The sequence below is a fragment of the Stegodyphus dumicola genome, chromosome 2, assembly GCF_044657685.1.
Source record: "Stegodyphus dumicola isolate Sdum_Otavi_A_Nest chromosome 2, ASM4465768v1".
Classification (NCBI taxonomy): Eukaryota; Metazoa; Arthropoda; class Arachnida; order Araneae; family Eresidae; genus Stegodyphus; species Stegodyphus dumicola.
The window spans coordinates 113,450,500-113,473,598 of NC_140769.1; the positions used below are offsets into that span (position 1 = coordinate 113,450,500).

At 31.4% G+C, this 23,099-nt stretch overlaps 1 protein-coding gene across 4 annotated transcripts in view; it reads right to left on the reverse strand.

Moving 5' to 3' along the window:
- The window catches only part of LOC118192927 (chondroitin sulfate N-acetylgalactosaminyltransferase 2-like), a 154,350-nt gene extending 139,416 nt beyond the window's left edge, over nt 1-14,934 (reverse strand). For all 4 annotated transcript variants that reach the window (XM_085811040.1, XM_085811037.1, XM_085811039.1 and 1 more), the window contains exon 1: nt 13,004-14,934. The gene's annotated coding sequence lies outside the window, so the exon portion shown is untranslated. The remainder of the gene's footprint in view (nt 1-13,003) is intronic.
- Between the last annotated feature and the right edge of the window lie 8,165 nt (nt 14,935-23,099).

The window sequence follows — 23,099 nt, forward strand, 5'->3', positions numbered from 1 at the left end:
TGAAATACAGCAAAAAATGTGTATAATAGTCGATAATTTAAAAGGAAAGTCATGTAATGTCCACATCAGTTTTTTTTTTTTTGGTTATTTTTGTATTTGGGGTAGATGAGTTAATTAAAAAAAAATTCCTTTTTTATTTCAAATAGTTGTCAGAAAATCCATTTGCAAGTTTGACACAAATTTAACAAAGAGTTACCACGAAATCTCCTACAGTTCACGACAGACTAGTACTGATGCGAACTTCTCAGATATTATAAAAGTGTGCCTGGAAGTCTGGTGTTCATTTAAAATTAGCTGATTTTCAGAAAGTGATGGGAATGTAAAGCATAAAACTGTTATATGTTAAAATTATATCATAAAGTTTTAATATTACATTTTCATTTGATGTTTACTATTATACTTTTTTAAAATTACACACTAAATTTCATTTATCGATTTGGAAGAGGTTAGATTATACACTAGCCTAAAATACACTGACGGAAACTTTTCTTTTTGCATTTTTATAAAGATTTTGTGAATTTTTCTAATTTTTCATGCGTTGATTTTCGTTGTAATTGCCCGTTTTTGCTCGCCAGATGAGCGGTTTGCGGTCAAAAGAAAAATTTATAATATCTGTGTACACCTGAAAAGAAAATGTACAAAAACATTTCAATATGAATGAAATCACTTTATTCTTTCCAAGAAAAAACCAATTCGTAAATAATTTTTTTTGATGTCAAACGAGGAAATGAAAACATTTGACAATCAGGTTAATACCTATACGTATAACGTCTTCATTTAAATTTAATGTAATATAACATTTTTTTCCTCTATATCAATAAAATAATTACACGGCAATAACACACCGTGTCAGTTAGACACGGCAATAACATACCACGTCAGTTATTTTAACCTGAAACAAAAATGTTGGCAACAGCAGCTATGTATTTAAATTTTGACATTAAGGAAAAATTTTCGACATACTCTGACGTCACAAGTAATGGCGTGCTTTCTTCAGCGTCACAATATTACCTTTATAATAATAAAATGTTTAATCGTTTGGGAATGTTATTTCTATTTCATAAAACTTAGACATTTTTTATTTACAAACTCTACGATTTGAAAGCCTGCACTGTAAAAAAAAATCTGTAAGGTTACTAAGAAAACTCATGGAAACTGGGATGCCATGGGTTATTTGAGTAACAGAAACAGGTGTTTTCTTTGTAACGTTACAAGAGTTTTGCCTGTAATGGTTACAGATCTTTTTCTTGTAATATCACAGCATATAGTTATGTAAGTAGAACGTATTTTTCTCATGTAAAATCCCAAACGATATATCTGTAATGGTTACAGATTATTTGCGTGTAATATTACAGCAAATAATTATGTAAAAAGAACATGTTTTTCTCATGTAAAATCTCAACAGATATATCTGTAACCGTTACAGGTTATTTGCTTGTATTATTATAGCAAGTTATTATGCGAGTAGAAGATACTTTTCTTACGTAAAATTCCAATGGTTGTATCTGTAAAGGTTTCAGATTATTTCCTTCTAATATCCCATTAAGTAATTATGTGTGTAGAATATATTTTTCATAGATAATACTAAAAGATATGTCTATAAAAGTAATAGATTTTTTTGTCTAAAATGATGCTTATTATAATAAAATATACTGAAATCAAGATGTTTTGAGTAAAACAATATCTGCATGTGTATATCATTATACAGATATATGCAAGTGAAGCATAATAGTTTGGCTTTTTAAATTAGTCAATTTGACCTCATAGCATTAATTTAAAAGATGCACTTTCAACAGCAATGTTCTTTTTTCAAAAAGTAACATTAGTCTGTTGCAGAGTATTTTTGTTTTATGAAGAGAAACTTATGTCTGATATTATTGAAAGGCCTTTCATATTATCATTTTGATTAATTTAAAAGTTCAAATTGATATGCTACTCCTTATATTTGCCCTGTAAAATAGCTGAAAAAAATAGTATGTTTTATTTGCATGTTTTAGTGTCAGTTAATAAGATATGTTCTAGAACTTTCTTTTTAGTAATTTTAGCTAAAATAGACACATGTTGCTTTAGATTTAATTTTAGAGTAAACGTGTTGCATGTTGATATGATCATATTATTACAGTAAAAGACATTTTGTGAAATATTTCTATGAAGAACTCAGAACAGCTGTTCTTCATATTTCAAAAATATATTCTCTCCTTCTAAAAAATGACATTTTCAGTAAATTAAAGAATTCAACATAGCAATGAATTTCATTTTGTTACTACAAGGAATTCAAATTTTGTTCATATGCTTGAATTACAATGTCTAACTAATTTTTTTATTCTTATCTGCACTCAGTGTTTGTCAACGGTCTGCTATTGTTTGAAATAATGCATAACTTTTTTACTTGCCTTCAAATAATTTCCTTTGAATTAACAGATAGAAGTCTTTCATTAAAAACCTAATGTCATGCTTTTTCAATAAGCATAAAACTTTGTCAACTGACCTTAATTTTTAAAGCCTTGTTTCCCTTAAAATTCTTAATACAACTATGCCTTTAAGAAATTTATTTCTAAAATTAATACTTCAGTTTAGCTTAAAATTTAATGCATTTTAATTTTACCTATAATTTTTTACAAACATAATATGTAATAAATCTAAGCTTAATATTTACCATTTTTACCATTTCGAAAGTGATACTAAAAAGTATTCCTAGTTATTATAAATTTCGAGATTCGCATACAAAATTGTGAAATAAACATGTGACAACAGAAAACAAACTTTATGCTCTCTCTATATTACAGCATGTTAATTAAGAAGTTTATTGAATTTATAATTTTATTGTGAAACACTATGAAGCAAATGATATGCTAATTAAAATACAGAAGTAAAAATAATTTATTAATTCATAAACTTTACATAAAACCTGAAAAAAAGAATTAATTAAAAAATAACATAATATAATTTAATAAACATTTCATAAAAATTCGTTTCGACTGCTTGGAAAAAATGAATGGTTTTTCTCCTCTTTGTAAACCATGTCTCCTAAATAAAGAAAAAAACATTTCTTTTAAAATCATAATCATGCTCTTAAAAAGCTTATAAAAATTATTTTAATAGATGTTTTAAACATGTGCTTATATAACACTTTTAATCATATTTCTTTATAATATCTTAATTAATTAAGAACAGCTTAAATTCTTTAAAAAATTGGATTACAGTGAACCGTCTCATTACGACAAGCTACCTCAGTCAATCACTTTTTAAATTTAACCAGCATTCTTCATAAAATAACTAATTAGTAAACATAACTTCTCTAGGATGCCCACTATCATTTAAAGATCAAAATTTTCAGGAATCACGTATAGCTAGCTTAGAGAATGTTCATTGTACAAAAACAGCCAATATTCAAATATTTTCATAAATGAAGCCACCATAGTTATTAAATATAATATACAGTATACTTATATTCAGAATTCATAACTTGAATAAATTTCTCGAACTGTTTTAGCATTCGAAAAATATTATATTTATTACCTTAAATTTCTAAAACAATATTACATATTGGTCCAAATGAATCACTGGGACTCAGACAACATTCCCCCCCCCCCCAGCTTTCTTTTACCAACAGGATTCTGAAATTGTTTTAATGATTTAGGTAATGTTTGTCTTCCTTAAGGCGCTCACTTAAGGCCCCTTTAACTTAAAGTTGTCACTTAAGTTACCCTAAATTTTTTGTCCGCATTGTGGTCATTTTCATCTTACTAACTGATTTGCTAGTGGATTTTGGGTGCATGGCCTATCATTGATGAAACAATAATAGTGAACAGCTTCAAGAAAATGGGGATATCTAATACTCTTGATGCCGTATTCCCACTTATTTTTACTAATTTTATCTTCCGAAAATTAAGAGGGAAAAATTAAACGAATAATTTAATTTCCAAAGGACACAGTCACAGTAGGAATATAACAAATGAAAAGTAATCATGGATTAACTACTACTATCACAATATTATTTATTTAAAAGAAACCTCTATTTCAATAAGAATACACATAATTGCAACATCTAATAAGTTATCTCATTTCTTCTTTATAATTTGAACTTCTGTCATTCTCATTGTTGTTCTTGCAAATCCTTAGGCCTCAGATCATACATAAATAATTAGAGAAGGTTGTGGTCCGATGCTTGCTAGGGTGAACATTCAGCTGATACGGCAAAATTGCACAGTGAATGGCAGTTGGTATTTGCTTTCACTATCATAGATCATTGTTTGTATTAGGCTGACATAATATTCAACAGTTAGAAGAGAAAGATTCAACGGGGCTGTAAGTGTGCAAAAGTTTGCCTTTGTTAGTATGACGAAAACAATCATTATGTTGATAAATCCATTTTAAAATCTTGGGATATTCATTTTCTGAATGCATTAAAAGGGGGAAAATTATGTAAATATTTTTTTAATTTTCAGAATCTGGTTCTAAAGCTCGGTGGGGTGGAATACGCAACGCAATACGGTAATTCTGAAGATCATTGCTCGGGGCAGTACAAACTAAACGGTGATAACTTGCATGCTGTAGAAGAAGACACAAATTGCAGTTCCAGATGCATTAAATGCTTTGAGGTCTAGGGAGTAGCAGTGGGCAATACTAAGAGTGAAATTCAAGGTATAGGGAAGTAGGAATGAAAATTACTTTTATCAGATAACTTAAATGGTTATGTTACTAAGCGTTCTTATTGGAATGTAGGTTTCTTTTAAATAATAATACTATGATAGTTACCAGTAGTTCATTCATGAATATTTTTGATTGGTTATGATCTTATTGTAATCACATCCTTCAAAATTAAATTGATTGCTTAATTTCCCCCTTGATTTTCATACTATAATATAAAAGGAAGAAAAAAGTCTGCAAGTAAACATAACTCCTCTTTCTCTCTCTATATATAGACATGTATCTTCGTGTGCAACTAAGCAAAACAAATGTGACTTTTTCTTCTTTAAAAAAAATTGTATAAATAAATAGGATGAGAATTAAGTTCATTTCAAAGACTTATGACACATGAAATATACATGATCAAAATAAATAAGAAAATTAATTTCAAATAAATTTTAAGCTAAATTATGTGTTGCAATGTAAGTTGCAATAATTCAATAATGTATGTAATAATTAAACTAACAAAACCAAACATCATATTCCCATTCTGCAAAGTATAAAAATTCTTCTGCAAAACTGAAAAAATGACCAACACTTTGGCTTATTTGATAACTTTCAAATTCACTCCTTTGTTTGCATTTAGAATTTATAGCTTTAATTTTCCACAGAAATTTGTTTTTGATTTTAAAAAATTTCACTGGCATAATTTCATTCACTTCAGCATATATTAATAGATGCAGAAGGTTTTTGTACCTTACATAATTTTAAATCTTATGTAAACTAACGTAATTAATAACAAAATCAAAACATAGATCAGAAACTGCATAAAATTTAATTAATAATTACTACTAGTGTCACACGAAATGCTATGAAATTAATAAAATAAGAATGAGATAAAATATATAGAATTAATATTCCACATGTGTGAAGTTTGGAAGTTTTACGTTAAATAATTTTTTTTAATTAAGTATTTTTAAAAATGACCCCTTAAAGCATGGGACCTTTCGTAATTAGAACTTGCAAATCCACTTCGCTAGTCTTTCATAACATTGCTTTTCTTTTATTAACAAGAAATATTGCATTCAGTTATTTAATTTAAGATATCAAAAATAATGCTACTGAAAGCATGAATACTTACTTAAATTTGAAATTAATTTGGTTGACTTAAAATAATATTTTAAAAAATAAATCTTCATATATACGTCTAAAAATCAGACCTTATTAATTTTCTTTTATTTGAACGATATCTGAATTCTGCCTTAGTTTGGACTAGTAAATCTTTGGGCAATTAAATGCCAAGCTATAAGAAAACTAATGTAGTTTACAAATGCACTGAATTTTATTTCCGGTATTAACTTTCAAAGAAGGTAAAATTTTCTGCATATTTGCATCATTTGAATTGATAGAATATGGCAAAGCATGCAAAGGCTATCAGCCTAAAGGGAAGTATGGAAGCACTTGAAGTATATATTCATGGGCGGTTTTGTAAGGAAAAGTAGCTTGCATTTCCATTTATTCATGTGTGTACGTAAATATATATATATATATTTACATTGTTAATGCTAAAATCAATGCTTCATTAAAAATTCATTATTATTTAATTTTAATACAACATACAGATACAGAATTGTTTTAAATTCCAATACACAATAATAATTTATTTTTAAGAAAACTTATTTTATGATTTATATATTATATTACATGAATAAGAGAAATATTTGTCAAGAAATGTATTAAACTTGTATTAGCAGATTCATGCTATCCTAGTAACAAGATTATCATACTTCAAAACTGTATTAAAACTGGGCAAAATAAAATCAACATAAATTCTACATTAAATGTTTAAAAACTTATAAGTATGCAATGGTAGTTATATATACAATATAATATATGTTGTCATTTATAAAATATTAATGAAATGATATTTTTGGAAATAATGCACAAAATTTTAGTTTTGTTTTATAATTAGTTTAACGAATTGTTAGAAAAATATTTTAGGTCATTTCCATTTTTCCCCTGTTGATATTGGTATATTAAAATATATGGAATAATTAAGTTGCATCTAGTTAGTACAACAAAACATTATGAAAAGTATGATACGGCATATTTTTAATCAATATAATTACTTCATTTTGGAGTTATAATATTTTCGTAAGAAATTAATACCACTGAAAAAAATATTATTACACTAAAGGAATAAACGAGATTCTCGACCGCGTTGTTCAAGTTTTTGTAATTTTACTTCATAACACACTCGTACATAAACATATTAGACTAAATTATAAACCAGGTATAACTAATCAGATAATCCTAGAAAAAGAATAAATTAAACCTTGTAAGCAAAAAAATATATACATTACATTCATAATTCTAAATGTTTATATAAACGTTTCTCGCAAGGCCTGCCGGGAAAAAGATGTCAAATGTTCTTTGGTCAGACGATTGGAAAAGAACGCTAAAATGATTAGTTTTGTTTTCAACAACCACATTACCATTTCAATTATATACCACAAGCAGTGATTAAATTTTGGAATAATTAGTTTTAAATAATAATACGGGCAATTTAAGGCGTAATTTATCGGATGCACAATGACAAAATACTACTATTAGATCTGCATTTGGAATAAATATTTTGCACTCTTTCAACTCATTAGACATTACGAACACTGATATTAATTAATCGCAAAGCTTAAACGTTTAAATACTTACTCACTACGTATAACAGTGCAAAGTGCATGAGAATAATCTGCATAAAATGAACAATAAATATTTCAAGTAGTAATTGTTAACATTTTCTTACTTACCTGCGCTATACAACCAACATGCATTCAGCCATGTTTTTTTCTGCAACTAGCTTTCAAACACTTTTCTCCTGATTGGCTAATTTCCAGTCAGTCACGTGATTCTTCCGCGCGGCTACTGAAACATTATCTGTAATGTTACAAGCAAATCAGATGTTACCGCTACAGTTTGCTTTCAACCTGTTACCATTACAGGAAATTCTTCTGTAACTTTTTGATTTATGTAACTTTACAAAACTTTTGCCTGTAAAGAGCGAACTTTTTTTTTACAGTGTGGCAAAACTTCGAAATAAAGCATTTTTATCACCAGCGCAAGCAGCTAATCAGAAACATGAGTGCGAAAATTGGCGTTGGAACTGTTTTCCGTATCACGCATGATAAGATGTTTACACCTTCTAATCTTACGGCCACAATAAGCTACGGAGCAGCGCAGCAACTAGCACGGAAGTAGTCGCGCATATTCTGGACAATATCTTCAGACCGGACAACGCAGACACAGATAATCCCGCACAAAGAAATAACAGAGCTAGTTTTGAGCAATATTACAATACCAAGAAAACAGATTTAGAATCGCTGCCAACCGCCAAAGAAATGAGCGACATTGTTAAAACATTAAACACCAATAAAGCTCCAAGTCTTGATCGGATAGATAATGGCATTCTGCAAGCCATTAATAGTGCGCATCCGGTGTTACTGTATGCCTACATAACTGCATGTTGGCGCGACAAATATTTCTCAGCCGGCACGAAACTTGGTGAGGGGGTGCTCTTCCTTAAAACGAACGAAGACATTAATGTACCAACATCATTTTTGTCAAAATAAAAAAAAAAAAAAAAAAATTCTGAAAGTTTTTAGATTTTAAATGACGTCCAAAGGGGCGTTTTTTGACGTTTTGTGTGTTAACTTTATTTATTAAATATCATGTTCTCGCACTTAAACTATAAAATTCAGTTCAACAGCAATGTCGCAAAATAATTTTAAAATGAACCTATCTTTAGAATTTCGGATACACAGTTCCGCGCGCTGGAGATAAAAATGTTTCCCCCCCCTGTAGAGTGCTGCCATGGCTCGCTTTGAAATCGTTGAGTTTGTTAATCAAAAATTCGTTAAAGTTTTATAAAATATGAAATCGATAATAAAACAAATTCGAAATTTCAAATTTGATCTTCCACATTCCCATGTTCGCAGTAGCATTACGTCATTCAAAATTCGATGGCTCTTTGTACCGTTGTTTTATCACAATGCGAGAAATATACACACATTTATGCAGATTTTTCATGATTTAATTTCTCTAAATCTAATACAGGACTCTAACATTTGGTGGCAACCGTTTGAAAAGTGAAACGGACATTTATAGTGAACCAACGGAAAATCGCAAAACGAAAACAATAATCCTTCAGGAACAAAGCCCCTTTGGAGTAATGATCGATAATATCATAAAAATTGAAACAGACTGTTTGGATTATATACAATGAATATTGAAAAATTTCCTCACGTATTATTAACATGCGTCAAACTAGCTAAATGTCTAAAATGTCTACAATAAACTGTTTAATTATTCAATGGTATAAGATCACAGTACACATTTTAAGAAATTCTAGAATTATTCATATTTGTGCAATACCGGTATACTAGCAAAATTGGCGTATAAAAACATGCACGTTGTAATGTAAGCTATTTTAAGAATCATGTTATTCTTAAGTAAAATGGTCTTCGGATGGGAAAATCGATGCCTGTCAGGCCTCACTCATGGTGAAAGCAGCAAGAGGCCTGCATCCAAGATCATTAGTGGATTTTCACGTGTACCAGCAAGATGAATGCTCCGCACCGATCGAAAAAGGGGCTCCTCTTTATATACTAAGCGGGTAGTTAAAACCCCACAACTTCGATTCGATACTTATCTTTGACGCGCATAGCATGAAATATCGAAATTTGTACTTGATTTGTGCAAATACTAGATTATTTTATGGCTAATTTTTTTTTTCCCCCAGTGATATACATGCACATTCCTCTACTGAATCTCTCATAAATTCAAAACTATAACAGAATATATACGCTAAATGATTTCATGCATGTTTGATTCACGTAGATAAAACTGGTTAATTTTTCGTCCAAAAGGGTCTGTTAATATAGAATTGGGATTTTGCATCTGTTCACTATAAACGGCATATCACTTCTCAAATTGTTACCGCCAAATACATTATTTGCATTATTTTTAAATAATGAAGAATCTGCATGTATGTATGTATGTTCCTCGCATTGTGAAAAAGCGACGGTACATAAAGCCATCGAATTCTGAATAACGTAGTCTTCCATCCGAACATGTGCACCTGGAACACGAATTTTCCATTTCGAATTTATTTTATATTTTGCACAGCTTTAATTACTTATTGATAAACAAACTCAACGATTTAAGAACGAGGAGTGGCAACACCGTGTGGAATAATCCTTTTTGTCTCCAGGGCGGGAGCCTTTCTATCGGAAATTATAAAGATATGCTGTTTTAAAATATTGTGTGATTTAGCTGTTGAATTACATTTTTTGTCACGTAAGTCTAACAAACGAATTTTAATAAATAAAATTAAGATATAAAACGACGAAAAAAAATTAGCCATCTTACTAAGAAAACTGAATATTGATATGAAGAACTGATAAAAAAAATATACAATGTATGCCAGCATTTTAAAATGCATTGGGGATTCTAAATATAGGCTGCTGTGCATCTTTTAAAGAGTGTGTGATTTTGTTGTTGAACTGTATGTGACATAAGTGTGAAGATAACGATACTTAATGATGAAGAGACAAAAAGAGAAAAGTGGGATAGCAGGGTGAATGCAACAGCAGCCTGGCAGACTGTGAGTTCAGCAAGAGAGTAAAAAACATTAACAAACCCTTCTAGGCAACCGTTAAAATCTGAAATCCTTCAGACTTTAACGGTTTCCCGTTTTGTATAGAGAATAAAATAAATGTTTCAATATTAAGAAATCGCTTTTATACTGACACATGGGAAGAATTTGCTGTGAATGAGGCTTTTAGATAAACTTACATAAAATTTTTTATCCTCGCAGTCAAACCAAATGAAATATAGTTAAATAGATAAACGTTCTTTGACTTTTACGATTACGAGTTAGAATATATTAACACATGTTCAACAACACTAAAAACCGAAATAAATATTTTACAATTATAACACAGCGCTCGTATATAATTTAATATAATATCAAAATTATTTCGTTAAATTGCTTTACATATGTTATTATCATATAAATATTTACCCGAAATGAAAATTATATATATATACAAAAAAGTCTGAAAGGTTTAAGGTTTCATATTATGCCCAAAGGGGCGTTTTTTTAACCGTTCGTGTGATCGTATTAAATATCATGTTCTTGGCATTTAAACCATAAAATTCAATTCAACAGCAGTAGCTAGTTTAAAATTAGCATATCTTTAGAATTTCCTTTACACAGTCTCGCGCGCTGGAGATAATAATGTTTTTTTTTTTTTTTTTTCGTATGGTGTTGTCCTTGCTCGCTTTGAAATCGTTGAGTTTCTTAATAAAAAATTCATAAAAACTTTCCAAAATATTTAAAAGGTAATAAAACAAATTACAAATTTCAAATTTGGTCTTCCAGATGACCGTATTGGGGTGGAGACTTACGTTATTCAAACTGTGATGGCTCTAGCTACCGTTGTTTTATCACAATGCTAGAAACATACATACATTTATGCAGATTCTTGATTATTTAATTTCTTTAAATATAATGCATGGCTCTCATGTTTGGTGGCAACAATTTAAAAAGTGATTCTTCGTTTGTAGTGAATTAACGCAAAATACCAAAACGAAATTAATAGCCGTTCTGGGCTAACAAGAAAATTGTCAAAAATATAACATTTTTAAATTTGAATACTAATTACTTAAGCAAAGTAATCCATCTTCAGCAAAGCGAAATTTAAATTTTCTTGGAATATTACATTTTGTTCGAAAATTGGGGGGGAAATACACTAATTTTCTTGCTTTTGTAAATAATGGAAAAAAAAAAAATTATATTATTTAAGCACAAAATAATGAGTTACTTTTTTATACTATTTTTTGTCGATACTTGCAAATTATTTTATAAACAAATCATTAAGTCAAGTAATGATACTGTGATAAACATTGTGGTAATATGGCCACAAATGATGAATGCATGATAGCCGTACTATAAAAATGTATAAATATTAGTTGTACAAATAAGTTGGAAGAATAATGCAGATAAGTCGGCTATTATGCATAGCTATTACTTAAGAATAGTGCAGATTCTGTAGTTAATAACATGTGCAATTAAATTAGCCTTTTAAATTATCTTACTAAATATTCGCATTAAATGCAGAAACATTATGATGCTTTACAAATATTTTTGTCCATCTCTGTGCATTAAATTCATTTTTCTCATGCATCCAGAAAAACGTACAAGAAAGCGATGACATAATTTACCTTTTTCTAATATTTTAAATTTTTCAGGAGATTTATTAAAAAATTATCTAATTTCTTATTCTTTATTTCTAAAATTTCACTTTGTGTAAGTTGACATAAGCATTCAAAATTCCTTCATTCTTCGAAATAAAATTTGTTTTAGGTGAGATTAGAAAGAATAACTTAATAGACTTCAGTGAAAGGATAAGTTTATTATCATTGTGTACATTATTTAACTACAGTCATAACTCTAGTATGCTTTCATCTCCATGTGTAATTGTTTAACGCAAGCAATAGCATCGTATTTATTATGTCAAAGTGCCTTTAAGTACTTTAGTACCGTTGAAAAAAAATGACAAAATTACTTATTAAAAAAAAATTTGAAAGCTTTCAGATTTTATATTACGCCCAAGGGGGCGTTTTTATAACGTTTGGTCTGCTGCCTTTATTTATTAACTATCAGGTTCTTCACTTAAACCATAAAAGTCAATTCAACGGCAATATCGCAAAATAATTTTAAAATGAGCCTATCTTTAGAATTTCCGATACACAGTCTCGCGCGCTGGAGATAAAAAATGTTTTATTTTTCGTACAGTGTTGCCATTGCTCGCTTTGAAATCGTTGAGTTTGTTAATCAAAAATTCGTTGAAGTGTTACAAAATAGGAAAAAGACAATAAAACAAATTCAAAATTAGGGCTTCCAGATGCCCATATTGGATAGAGAATTAAATTATTAAAAATTTTATGGCTGTAGGTACTGTTTTGTATCACAATGCGAGAAACATACATACATTTATGCAGATTCTTCATTATTTAATTTCTTTAAATATAACACAGGGAGATAATATTTGGTGGCAACAATTTGAAAAGTGAAACGGACAGTTAATATTTTGAACGTAAAATGCCAAAACGAAATTAATAGCCCTTCTAGGCTAACAAAAGCATTAGAAATTTGAGCAGATTTTATATTTAATATAAATGGTTATATCCAGCAAAATAAGTGTCAGCAATTTTTAATTTTTAATTCAGGAAAAAGAAGTAAAATGCAAGGAAAACGACCAAGTTTGATTAAACTTAAATGAAATCATTAAAAAAGTATAAACTGGTGTCTTACCTCATGAATTTTCGTATCTTCTTCTTTCCCAAGTCATCTGTAAAATCCTTGAATAATCCGGGCAAGGAGAAATGTAAATATTGGTCCCATCTTCATGGAATAGTAGTAGAAATATTTCTTAATAAAATTCTTCTTTGAAAAGAGTATTTTAACTTTTAATTTCAATCATTCATACAGTGAGATAGAAAGCTTTAGATATAATATTTAGTTTTGAGATTAACTTAAATAGTAGTGTTGCTATCGCACCAGTTTTATCCTACGTTGCTAACTTCGAAAATACAGTTGCTTTCAGTGTTTCTAAAAGCTGGCATGAAATATTTCAACTCGTTTTAAATTTTCATTCTTAAAATCGCTATTTTGCTTAATAAATTTTGTTTTCAAAAATCAGTAACTTCATTTTCTCAGTAAAAAGTTTTAGTATTTTTAAGCCTTCCTTGAAATTCGAAGAAATTTGAAAGCGTTTTCAAAATAGAGTTAGTTTTGAAGTTTTCAGATATAACTTTTGAGCATTTCAAAAACAGTTTGGGACATAAATATTTGCACTGAACTTTTAAGATGTTTCTTAAAGCATTTGTCCAGAGTCAGAATAACAGAAAATCTTGAAAAAAAGTATGATGAAACAATTCAACAATTTCCAATTTCCATACGCTTCTGTTTAAAAACAAAAAGTTCATTATTACAAATTTTGAATGGATTGAAATTATTCATGTGAATTAAAACTTTCTAACTTTCTCATATTATTTTCAATTAAAAAAAAGGACTTAACTAAAACGCAAAAATATAACTGTATGGTTTTAAATATATTTTTCTAGTCCTCTTGTTCTGTAGTTTACATAATTGTTAGAGAAGTCTTTTGGAAATTTCTTCATTACTCGATAACAAAATTTCATGTATCTTTAAGTATTTTCAGGAATGCTTCGTTAATTTTTTTGGCTATGAAATTCTGCAAATTGCTTTCTCAGAATATTTCTATACAATCGTGATTTACCGAAACATTTCGCATGACTGTAATTTCCTTCTACTTGTTTTCAGAGTTTCAACCTGAGTAAGCTATAATTGTCAAAAATCGCAAAGAAGTTATAAATATAAATCTTTGCAAATACTGTTCCTTTTCTGAAAAGAATTTTTGATAAGATGGAATGCACGTGAAAGATATTAAACTATATTTTAACGAACGCCGTAGTAGAGTAAAATTGAAACTAAAAAGTAACTTTATAGTTCTAATAATTAAGAGAGTTTTAAAAGAATTCAGTTAAAGCTTACGATCGTCTGAAGTACGAAATGAAAACCATCGAAAACAATGTTTTTATCCAGCAGCAGCAGTGATTGTTTATTGCTTTACATTCACTGAAAAACTTAAGACATTTTTGTGTTGCAAAAGAACATCCAGCTTTGAAAAACTCGAAATTCACAAAAGTAGTTCTTGTTAAAGACTCTTCTGTTTAATCAAGAGAATTCTCTTTTATCAAGATGACAAACCACGTGAAAATGTTCATTTATACTTCCTTAGATATATAAATTTTCCGGACAGAAAGGAGAACTCGAAATATTTTCAAATACGTATATTTCCTTGGATATATCATCAAATGAACACTCGAAATATGTTAAACTTTTATGAAATGTTATTCATAACGCCATATTTCTTAAAAACAGATTTTTAATTCGCAGCAAAACACGGACAAAACACCTTTTAGAAGTCAACAAGAACAACATTATTTATTTGTTGCCTTCCATTAGTATCAAAACGTTAGACATTTGCGGAGAGAACTGCCAGCGCGAAGGAGCGACGTCTACGATTTTAATCTGGAAGGAAAGGAGAAGAAAGAAAAAAGAAATCAAATTCTCCGAGAACTGGGCAGGCGTAGTCGGTCGCCCAGAGCCGAACACAGAGAGCCGCATTGAGAGGGTGGTTTGGCAAGCAATCTCAGAAACTGCCGGCGAAACTGTGGAGATCGGATGTCGCTGGATTGTTGGAGCAGCTCGGATTTCCGAGGCCGCGCATGCGCCGATGCGCGATATTTAACAATCGTATACAGTCACGTGGTGACAGGCGGGGGTGGTTAATTCCGAAAGGGGAGATATTTTGTGGGTACTTTTAACTCCCCCTTTCTTCTTCAAGAAATGTTTTCCTTGAAGCAAAGTACGTTATGGAGTGTCGATGAAACATGACCTATACACTTAGCTTTTATCAATTAGAAAAGAAGGGTAAATAATTTCCTGTTATAAATATAAATCCTGTTCTAAATTGGTAAATAATTTCCTGTTCTTACGAAAATTATTACAATCAATTCATGCCAATTCCTGCTAGTAAACATAAAAGCAATTAAAAGATGTAATAATTTTACTAGCAGTTAAGTAAAACGAGATTAGCTTGGTGGAGAAAGGTAACTTCCCGGAGGTCTAGTGAGTATATATTTGTTATTCTTAAGCTGATTCAGGTAAAATTCTCAGAGCATTACAAAGGCCAGCGATTCATGATTCTGTTGAGATGGCCTTGTAGACAGAAGACCATCAATACAACAGCCGCAGCATCTTTACAACTTTGGGCAATAAATGCTCTATCGATAGATACCATCTACTATCTGCTATACCAAGCTAAACAAGTGCCTCCCAGTCGGTATAGTGGTTAGGGAAGCTGACTGCGATACCAAAGGGCCTGGGTTCGAATCCCGGAGAAGGCATAGTTGTAACTGTCCGTCCCTTCATAGGAAAGGCGATGGTGGCCTACCTATTAGGTGCCTCCATAATAAAGAGGCCACCATACCTGGCCTTGTATAGATTAATGGACTGGGTTACATTTGTAATTGTTCACAATCTGACATTGGAAAAAAAAAAAGCTAGGCAGGTGGCTTGGTGGTCAACGGGCATTTAATGAGAATTTTTTACATATGTTTTTACATGAATAATGATTTACAGTTTTACATTAGAAGATGTGTACAAATAAAAGTGTAAAACATATATACAATTATAACAGTAATACAATTTTGAGATGTGTACAGATAAAGTTGAAAAATTATGCAAATAAATATAGTTAAAAATGTAAGAACGTAGACATCAAAAAATATTTTTTAATACATAAAAATAATTTTAAAAAAACCCAATGAAATCAGGATGAAACAATATTGCCTACAATTAATTATAAATAGTCAGTAAAGTTTTTATATAGTCGTAGAGAATTAGAAAAAGTGTAAATAGATATAATAATGGAACAAAGTGTCTTTAGCTCTTTAAAAAGAAGTCCAAGAGTCCATAAGTTCGTATAAAGGTCATACAAGCGAAAGTCCAATTCCATACGAAATAACATGAATAGTTCATATAAGCCTTGTAGATAGGGAAAACTACGATATTTCGACTCAGCCCTGGTAGTTTTACTTTCATTTGAGCTCAAAGCAGAATATCCCTGTCTACAATCGCAATCTCGCCTTCGTTTCTTGTTCTCTCGTATAGACTCAAAGAAACGTGACTTTGTGGCTTTTCAACCTCTGTTATCGTTACGAAAAGTGATCAGGTGACACATGGATGTTCTTACTAGACCTTCCCTATGAATGAGTTTTGAATATTTTTCTCAGTAGCTAGGTTTTAATAAAAGCATATGTATTTATGTATTTTAAAAGCGCACTGGGTTACAAACGTTTTCACATAAAAAAATGATGAAATAAAAAAAAAAAAAAAAAAAAAAAGCTACTTTACAGATGCAAATAACGAAAAAATAGTATTTATGACTAAAATTTTTCACAGACGACAACACACTATCTCACAAACACATCCCTTCGAAACTTAAAATAAAATAAATAGTAGATTTTATGTATCATTGCCTTGATAAGGTAATACACGAGTCTAAGTCAGTCACAAGACTAAATCAGGAACAAGCTGAAGTGGCAATAAGCCGCGGGGGGGGGAGGATCTACTTTAAAGACAACCGTCCTGAAAGTAAGAACACAAGGGGTTAAAAAATCTCATGTGGGCACCACGTGACTTCCTTGTACCCCGTATTAAATTAGCGTATATACCCGCGTAATAAGTCAAGATATTTTTGACAAAAAAAAAAAAAAAAAAAGACTTCAAAGTGGGGGGGGGGAGTTGACTTATACGTGGGGCCATAAAAAATTAAAAGAATCGGAAGTTCAAAAATTTCTTTATATAATGCAGTTGTTTTCTTCCCGCACTCAAATTGGACGACTTATCAAATAAGTCACTTACTTGAAGTAATTTCATGACTTAAATTATGTGACGAACTAATCATAGAGTTTCATACTTTAACTAGAGTAATACCGGGAGCAGCTTTCAAAAATCCTTCTCTTTTAGTATACGATTCTTTTCGTGGACACTTTTCTGAAGAAGTGACAAAAGTGACAAAACACCTAAAAACGACTGTGGCCGTAATTCCGAGAGGATTGACATCCGTCATTCAACCCCTAGATGTGTGCCTCAATAAGCCCTTCAAAGTAAATGTTAGAAAATATTGGGCAGAGTGGATTAGTTCCGGTCGACCAACATTTACAAAGGGAGGCAACATTAAAAAGCCCGATATTACATTAATTGCTCAGTGGGTTAAAGATGCTTGGAACGAAATACCCTCTGAAATGATTATAAAATCATTTAAAAAATGTTGTATTAGCAACGAACTAGACCGCACGAAAGATGATGCTGTTTTTGAAAGTGAAAATGACGACGAAGGCTCTAGTAGTGATTGTAAAATACAGAGTTCGAGACTGAAAATATGTATGATGACGAGCCAATGACGACAGAAGAGTTCTATGAAATTTTTGGCGAATCTGACCATGAATTGGACATTGAAGGATTTTGATTTTGTTTATTTATCAAGGTATTTTTTATCGTATATTTACTTTTTTTCTCAGATGATTTTGAATAAATGTAGTACTTAAAAATTTTTTTCGAAGTTTCTCGACCGATTTCGGAAGGGGGGGGGGTCGACTTATACGCGGGTTTCTTATTTTCTACGAATTTTTTATGTCGAAGTGGGGGGGTCGACTTATACGCGGGTATATACGGTATACACATTTTTTGCTGCACTTCATTTAAACTTATTTCCTCCTCGAATTATTTTAACTTCATTATCCGATCCGTCAAGACAAGTTGAAAATGACATCAAAAATTGTAAATTTTGGAATTAAATATCGTGGTCAAATTTTTTCATACGGGAGTCAAACTTTTTGCAATTTTATTTTGTCATAAAAAATGTAAAGCTTTTCCAAATATATGTGCAAGAAATGGGAGATCGCGTTAAAAGTTAGATTTCATTATCCGACGAAAATTTATTTTATTTTAAAATTGGCATTGCCACAACATGAAGATTTTCGTCATTTAAAACACTTCTGTAATTTGAAATATATGACTAAACCCAATAGTTGCAAAAGTAAAGGCCGGTAAGGGGGTTGGATATATATATATATATATATAATATATATACATGTATGTAATTTTGGAAATGCAGATGCAGTGGCGTAGTTAGGGTGGGGCAAGAGGGGACATCTGTCTCCGGGCGCAGCATCCAGGGGGCGCCAAATTGATGCTACGAAATTTTTTAATAAAATGTTTTGCATTCTTGGCACACAGAAAGGGGCACAAATTCTTCAGTTGTCCCTGGGCTCTAGAATCCTAGCTACGCCACTGTGTAGATGGCAATGAAAAAGAATATGCAAATAGGCGTTTTAAGAGTCGCATATAGAAAATTTCAACGTACTTTAACCAATAGTTTTTGAGAGTTATGCTAGATACATACGTACCTACATATTAACGAACGTCACGAAAAATTCCATTTTAAAATACATTTTGGAGAAAAGAGCCTTTTGCTCTGTCTGTGCGATCAGACACCAAGAAAAATAATCAAAGAAAGTTGGGTACGGTCAAAATCCATAAAGACAGTCATAAATGCGTTAAACTTTCACAAAAATGAATGTAAGAACAGGGATTAAAAAAAGAGAGAGAGAGAGAAAGAGAAAGGAGCAGAATTCAAATTGAATTCACTGTATTTAGCGTGATTCTCGAAATTGCAATCTGTCCTGATATAAAGATCCAGAAGGAAGTCCAGAAGGTTGCTTCCTGTAATTTTTCATTCAATATAATGACCTACAGATTGCCCACAATCGCGTTATAAGTACCTCCTTCAGAAAATAATCAAAGTCAAATGCGAGCTTTTTTCTAATTGTTCTTTTTCTTCTTCAAAGCCCCTAAAGTGCAAACTGAAGTGTAATTACTCCCAGCTTCTTTCATCACGTTTGCCCATGTGTGTACAATTTAAAAGATCTTTGCGACAAGCTAACATTCAGATTGTTGAAAGTTAAAGATAAGCAGAAGTGTCGCCTTTTGTCCTCTCTTGTGTCGAATAATAGATATTTCCTTCTGCTGCAAACACAGTGGGGGCCATCTATAGTAATCAAGAAGCAGGCCGCGGAAGTAAGCCTAAGGGGCCTGCACCGCCCAGAAAAGGATGCTACTTCATGCTACTTCACGCTACAGTAATAAATCACATAAATTTGTATTAATAACTACACGTTTATAAAAATATTCGGGCAATAATTCATATAGAAAAATATGTAATGGTAGAAATTGTTTTCAATATAAATATTTAACGTAAAATATTTTTAGAATGAAATTAAATAATAAAATTTGGGCATATTTAGGGCAGACAACAAAGCTGTTGCAACGGCGTCGGACGGCAGATAATAGGTCTTGAACGCTGACCCTACATGCATTCTCAATATTTCTTTGTAAAAACGTCAGTTACATCCCTTTCTTCAAAATTATATCGTTGAATGATGAATTCAGCAGCTCTGTGCAGCTCAGTTTAATCATTCATGTAGTTTGAAAACTTATACAAAAATTATAGTGCCTCGTCACGGGTGTGCGGAAAAAATGTCACCCGGAAAAAAGGGAAACGGAAAGAAAGTCCCCGGAAAATAAGGAACGGAAAAAATGTCACTCGGAAAATAAGGAACGGAAAAAAAGGAACTCTAAAATCTCGCCAAATAATGTCGCCAATCGGAGTTGGAAAAACCTGCCAAATTCTAATTTAACCGGCAGGGTTATAGCGGGCTCTCTTGAGGGAAGTTTTAAGGCTAAGATGTTGAGCTGGCTGCAGCCGAGCAAGGTCATTTCGATAGTAGGTTTGTCCTACTTCCCTGCGTGAAAATTCGCATTTCTCCCCCGCGTTTGTTTCATGGAGGTAGGAAAGGGTTCTTACTTCCTACCTCCATGGTTTGTTTCACCCGTTTCATTTAAGAAACCGACTCACGTTACCCGGAAAGAAAGAATTCATGGGGAGCCCAAATGTTTCTCCTTTGTTATATCAATGATTGTCGGCCTTGAAACTAAATTTCATCCATCATTAACTGGAAGCTAACAGTTTGTTCACATTTAAGTGTTGATAAATGACGAATTGTCAGTAAAGACGGCACGCGAAAGCTGCGTTTTGCAGAACTAAGTAGCTTAATAATTTCATAACTTGTAAAAATTTAAAAAGTACTTTTGGCGTAGAATAGTCTGTTATTTTTTATTACGATTTAACGAATCTAGCAATAATATTATATTATGCATTTCGTTTTTCTTTCTTATTTAATCTATCCGTAATATGAAATATAATTTTCTAAACATTAACGATTTATCATCGATTAATTTATAAAACGACAGATATCTTATAGTGTCAATTGCGTTTTTTTTTTTTTTTTTTAAGTCCAAAGGGGCTTTGTCCCCGAAGGACTATTGTTTTCGTTTTGTGATTTTGCGTTGAATCACTAAGTCACTATAAACGGCGAATCACTTTTCAGACTGTTACCATGAAATGTTAAGAGTTCTGCATTATATTTAAAGAAATTAAATAATGAAAAAGCTGCATAAATGTCTGTATATTTTTCGTATTGCGATAAAACAGCGGTACATAGAGCCATCGAATTTTGAATGACGTAATCCTCCTACGAATATGGGCATGTGGAAGACTAAATTTGAAATTTGTTTTATTATCGATTTCATATTTTGTAAAACTTAACAAATTTTTGAGTAACAAATATCGGAAATTCTAAAAGGCTCATTTTAAAAGTTATCGGCTCAGTTATCGAAAAGGTGTGGTGTATTTAATTATGGCAAAGCACACTAGGGCTATCTGCCTAAGGGGAGGGATGCCTTCGTGGAGGACTTTCTAAGGGAAACTGGCTCGTATACACGTTACACATGGGGAAAACCGCGAAAACACCCATACACCCAGCCCGTTCGCGAGATTCGAACCTCGGACCAAACTACCAGTGTTCAGCGACTTTACCGCTCGGCCGCTGGTGGGCCTAGTTATTGGAAAGATAGGCTCATTTTAAAATTATTTTGCGACATTGCTATTAATTGAATTTTATGTTTTAAATGGCAAAGAACATGATATTTAATCAATAAAGGTAACACACAAAACGTTACAAACACCCGTTTGGACGTAATTTAAAAATAATTAATTAATAATTTTATTTATTTATTTTTAATGATGGGCCCTCAGCCGACTTTGACTTGGCCACTACTAAGGCCAGAAGTGGTGGTCACTCTATTATTAAGACACCTAATAGGTGGGCCACCTTTGCCGCCTATGAAGGGGCGGATAATTAGAACCATGCATTCCCCTGGATTCGATCCCAGGTCGTTAGGTATCGCAGTTGGCTTTCCTAACCACTACACCATCTGGACGGCATCTATCATTAGTTAGTTTATAGAATATTATATTATATACTAATTAATATAGTTATTTTAAAAATAATTAGCTAAACCGGCTTGGCTAGATCCCCCCCCCCCGCCAAATACTTACTTATTCGAGGAAATAACTGAATTATACGCTTTAACGTTAACATATATTTTACACTATATTTATATTATAATTTTTCCTATACATAAATATATAAATCCGGGCATACACGCAATCGAATCGGCTTAACGTATTTTCATTTATAGAATAATACACTTCAGAATGTGAACAGTGAACTTTCTTCTAGTGATCATCTTCCTATGATGATCAGTATTTCTGAGAACTTGGACATCGGTGCTGAAAGCTATTTCTCTAATTCGCAAGAGCCCAAAATCTTATGAACCTGTGTTAGTCATCTTAGAAAGGGTTTACTGTACTTTCTGTCTCTAACTGTAGCAATTTATTGGTATGAAAAAATTTCGTGTAGTAGAATATAATCCATTCACGCAAGCCCAGTTATAAGAATAATTTAATAAAGAAGCAAAATTGTATTCAAAATTGCATTTTTCGAGCGAGGTAGTAAGGAGTTCCGATTTTCTTATCGGTTAAATGTTGCTATTTCCGATTTTTAACTTGCTAATTTAACATTCATTTAATTTTTTTTTAGCCCAAAGGGGCGTTAGACCCAAAGGGCTATTAGTCTCAAAGCGACATTTTGCGTCGTTTCACTTTCTTCGTTGATTCACTTTTCAAACTGTTGCCACAAAATATTATCGCCATGCATTATATTTAAAGAAACTAAATTATGAAGATTCTGCATGATTGTTTCTCACATTTTCAAAAAACAACGGTTACTAAAGCTATCCAATTTTGAATAATGTAATCCTCCAACCGAACATGGGCACTTGGAATCCCGAATTTGAAATTTGTTTATTAGCTATTTCCAATTTTGTAAAACTTTAACGAATTCTTCATTAACAAATTCATCGATTTCGATGCTCTTTTTAAATATTTTGTGATATTGCTGTTGAATTGAATTTTATGGTTAAGTGCGAAGAACATGATATTTAATAAGTAAAGGTACCACACAAAACGTTAAAAACATCCTTTTGAGCATAATATAAAATATGAAAAGGTTTCAGATTTTCCTTTATTCTTCTCTTTCTTTTTCTCATCCAAATATAAACTGTAATATTAACAAAACTAACGTGGGTTCCTACTTCCGAAAGGAGTTGAAAATTTATTGATTAAAGGTAGAGGCTTCATGCTTTGGAAAGAAGGCTTTTAAGGAGTACTTTATAAAGGAATTCTCGTATTTACTTTGCGCACTTGAAAAGCATGTAAACTCTATGCACTTATATCTATAACTTTGGATTACAGTGTCTAATCAACACCTTGAAAGAACGGTAGTGGTATAGTTCG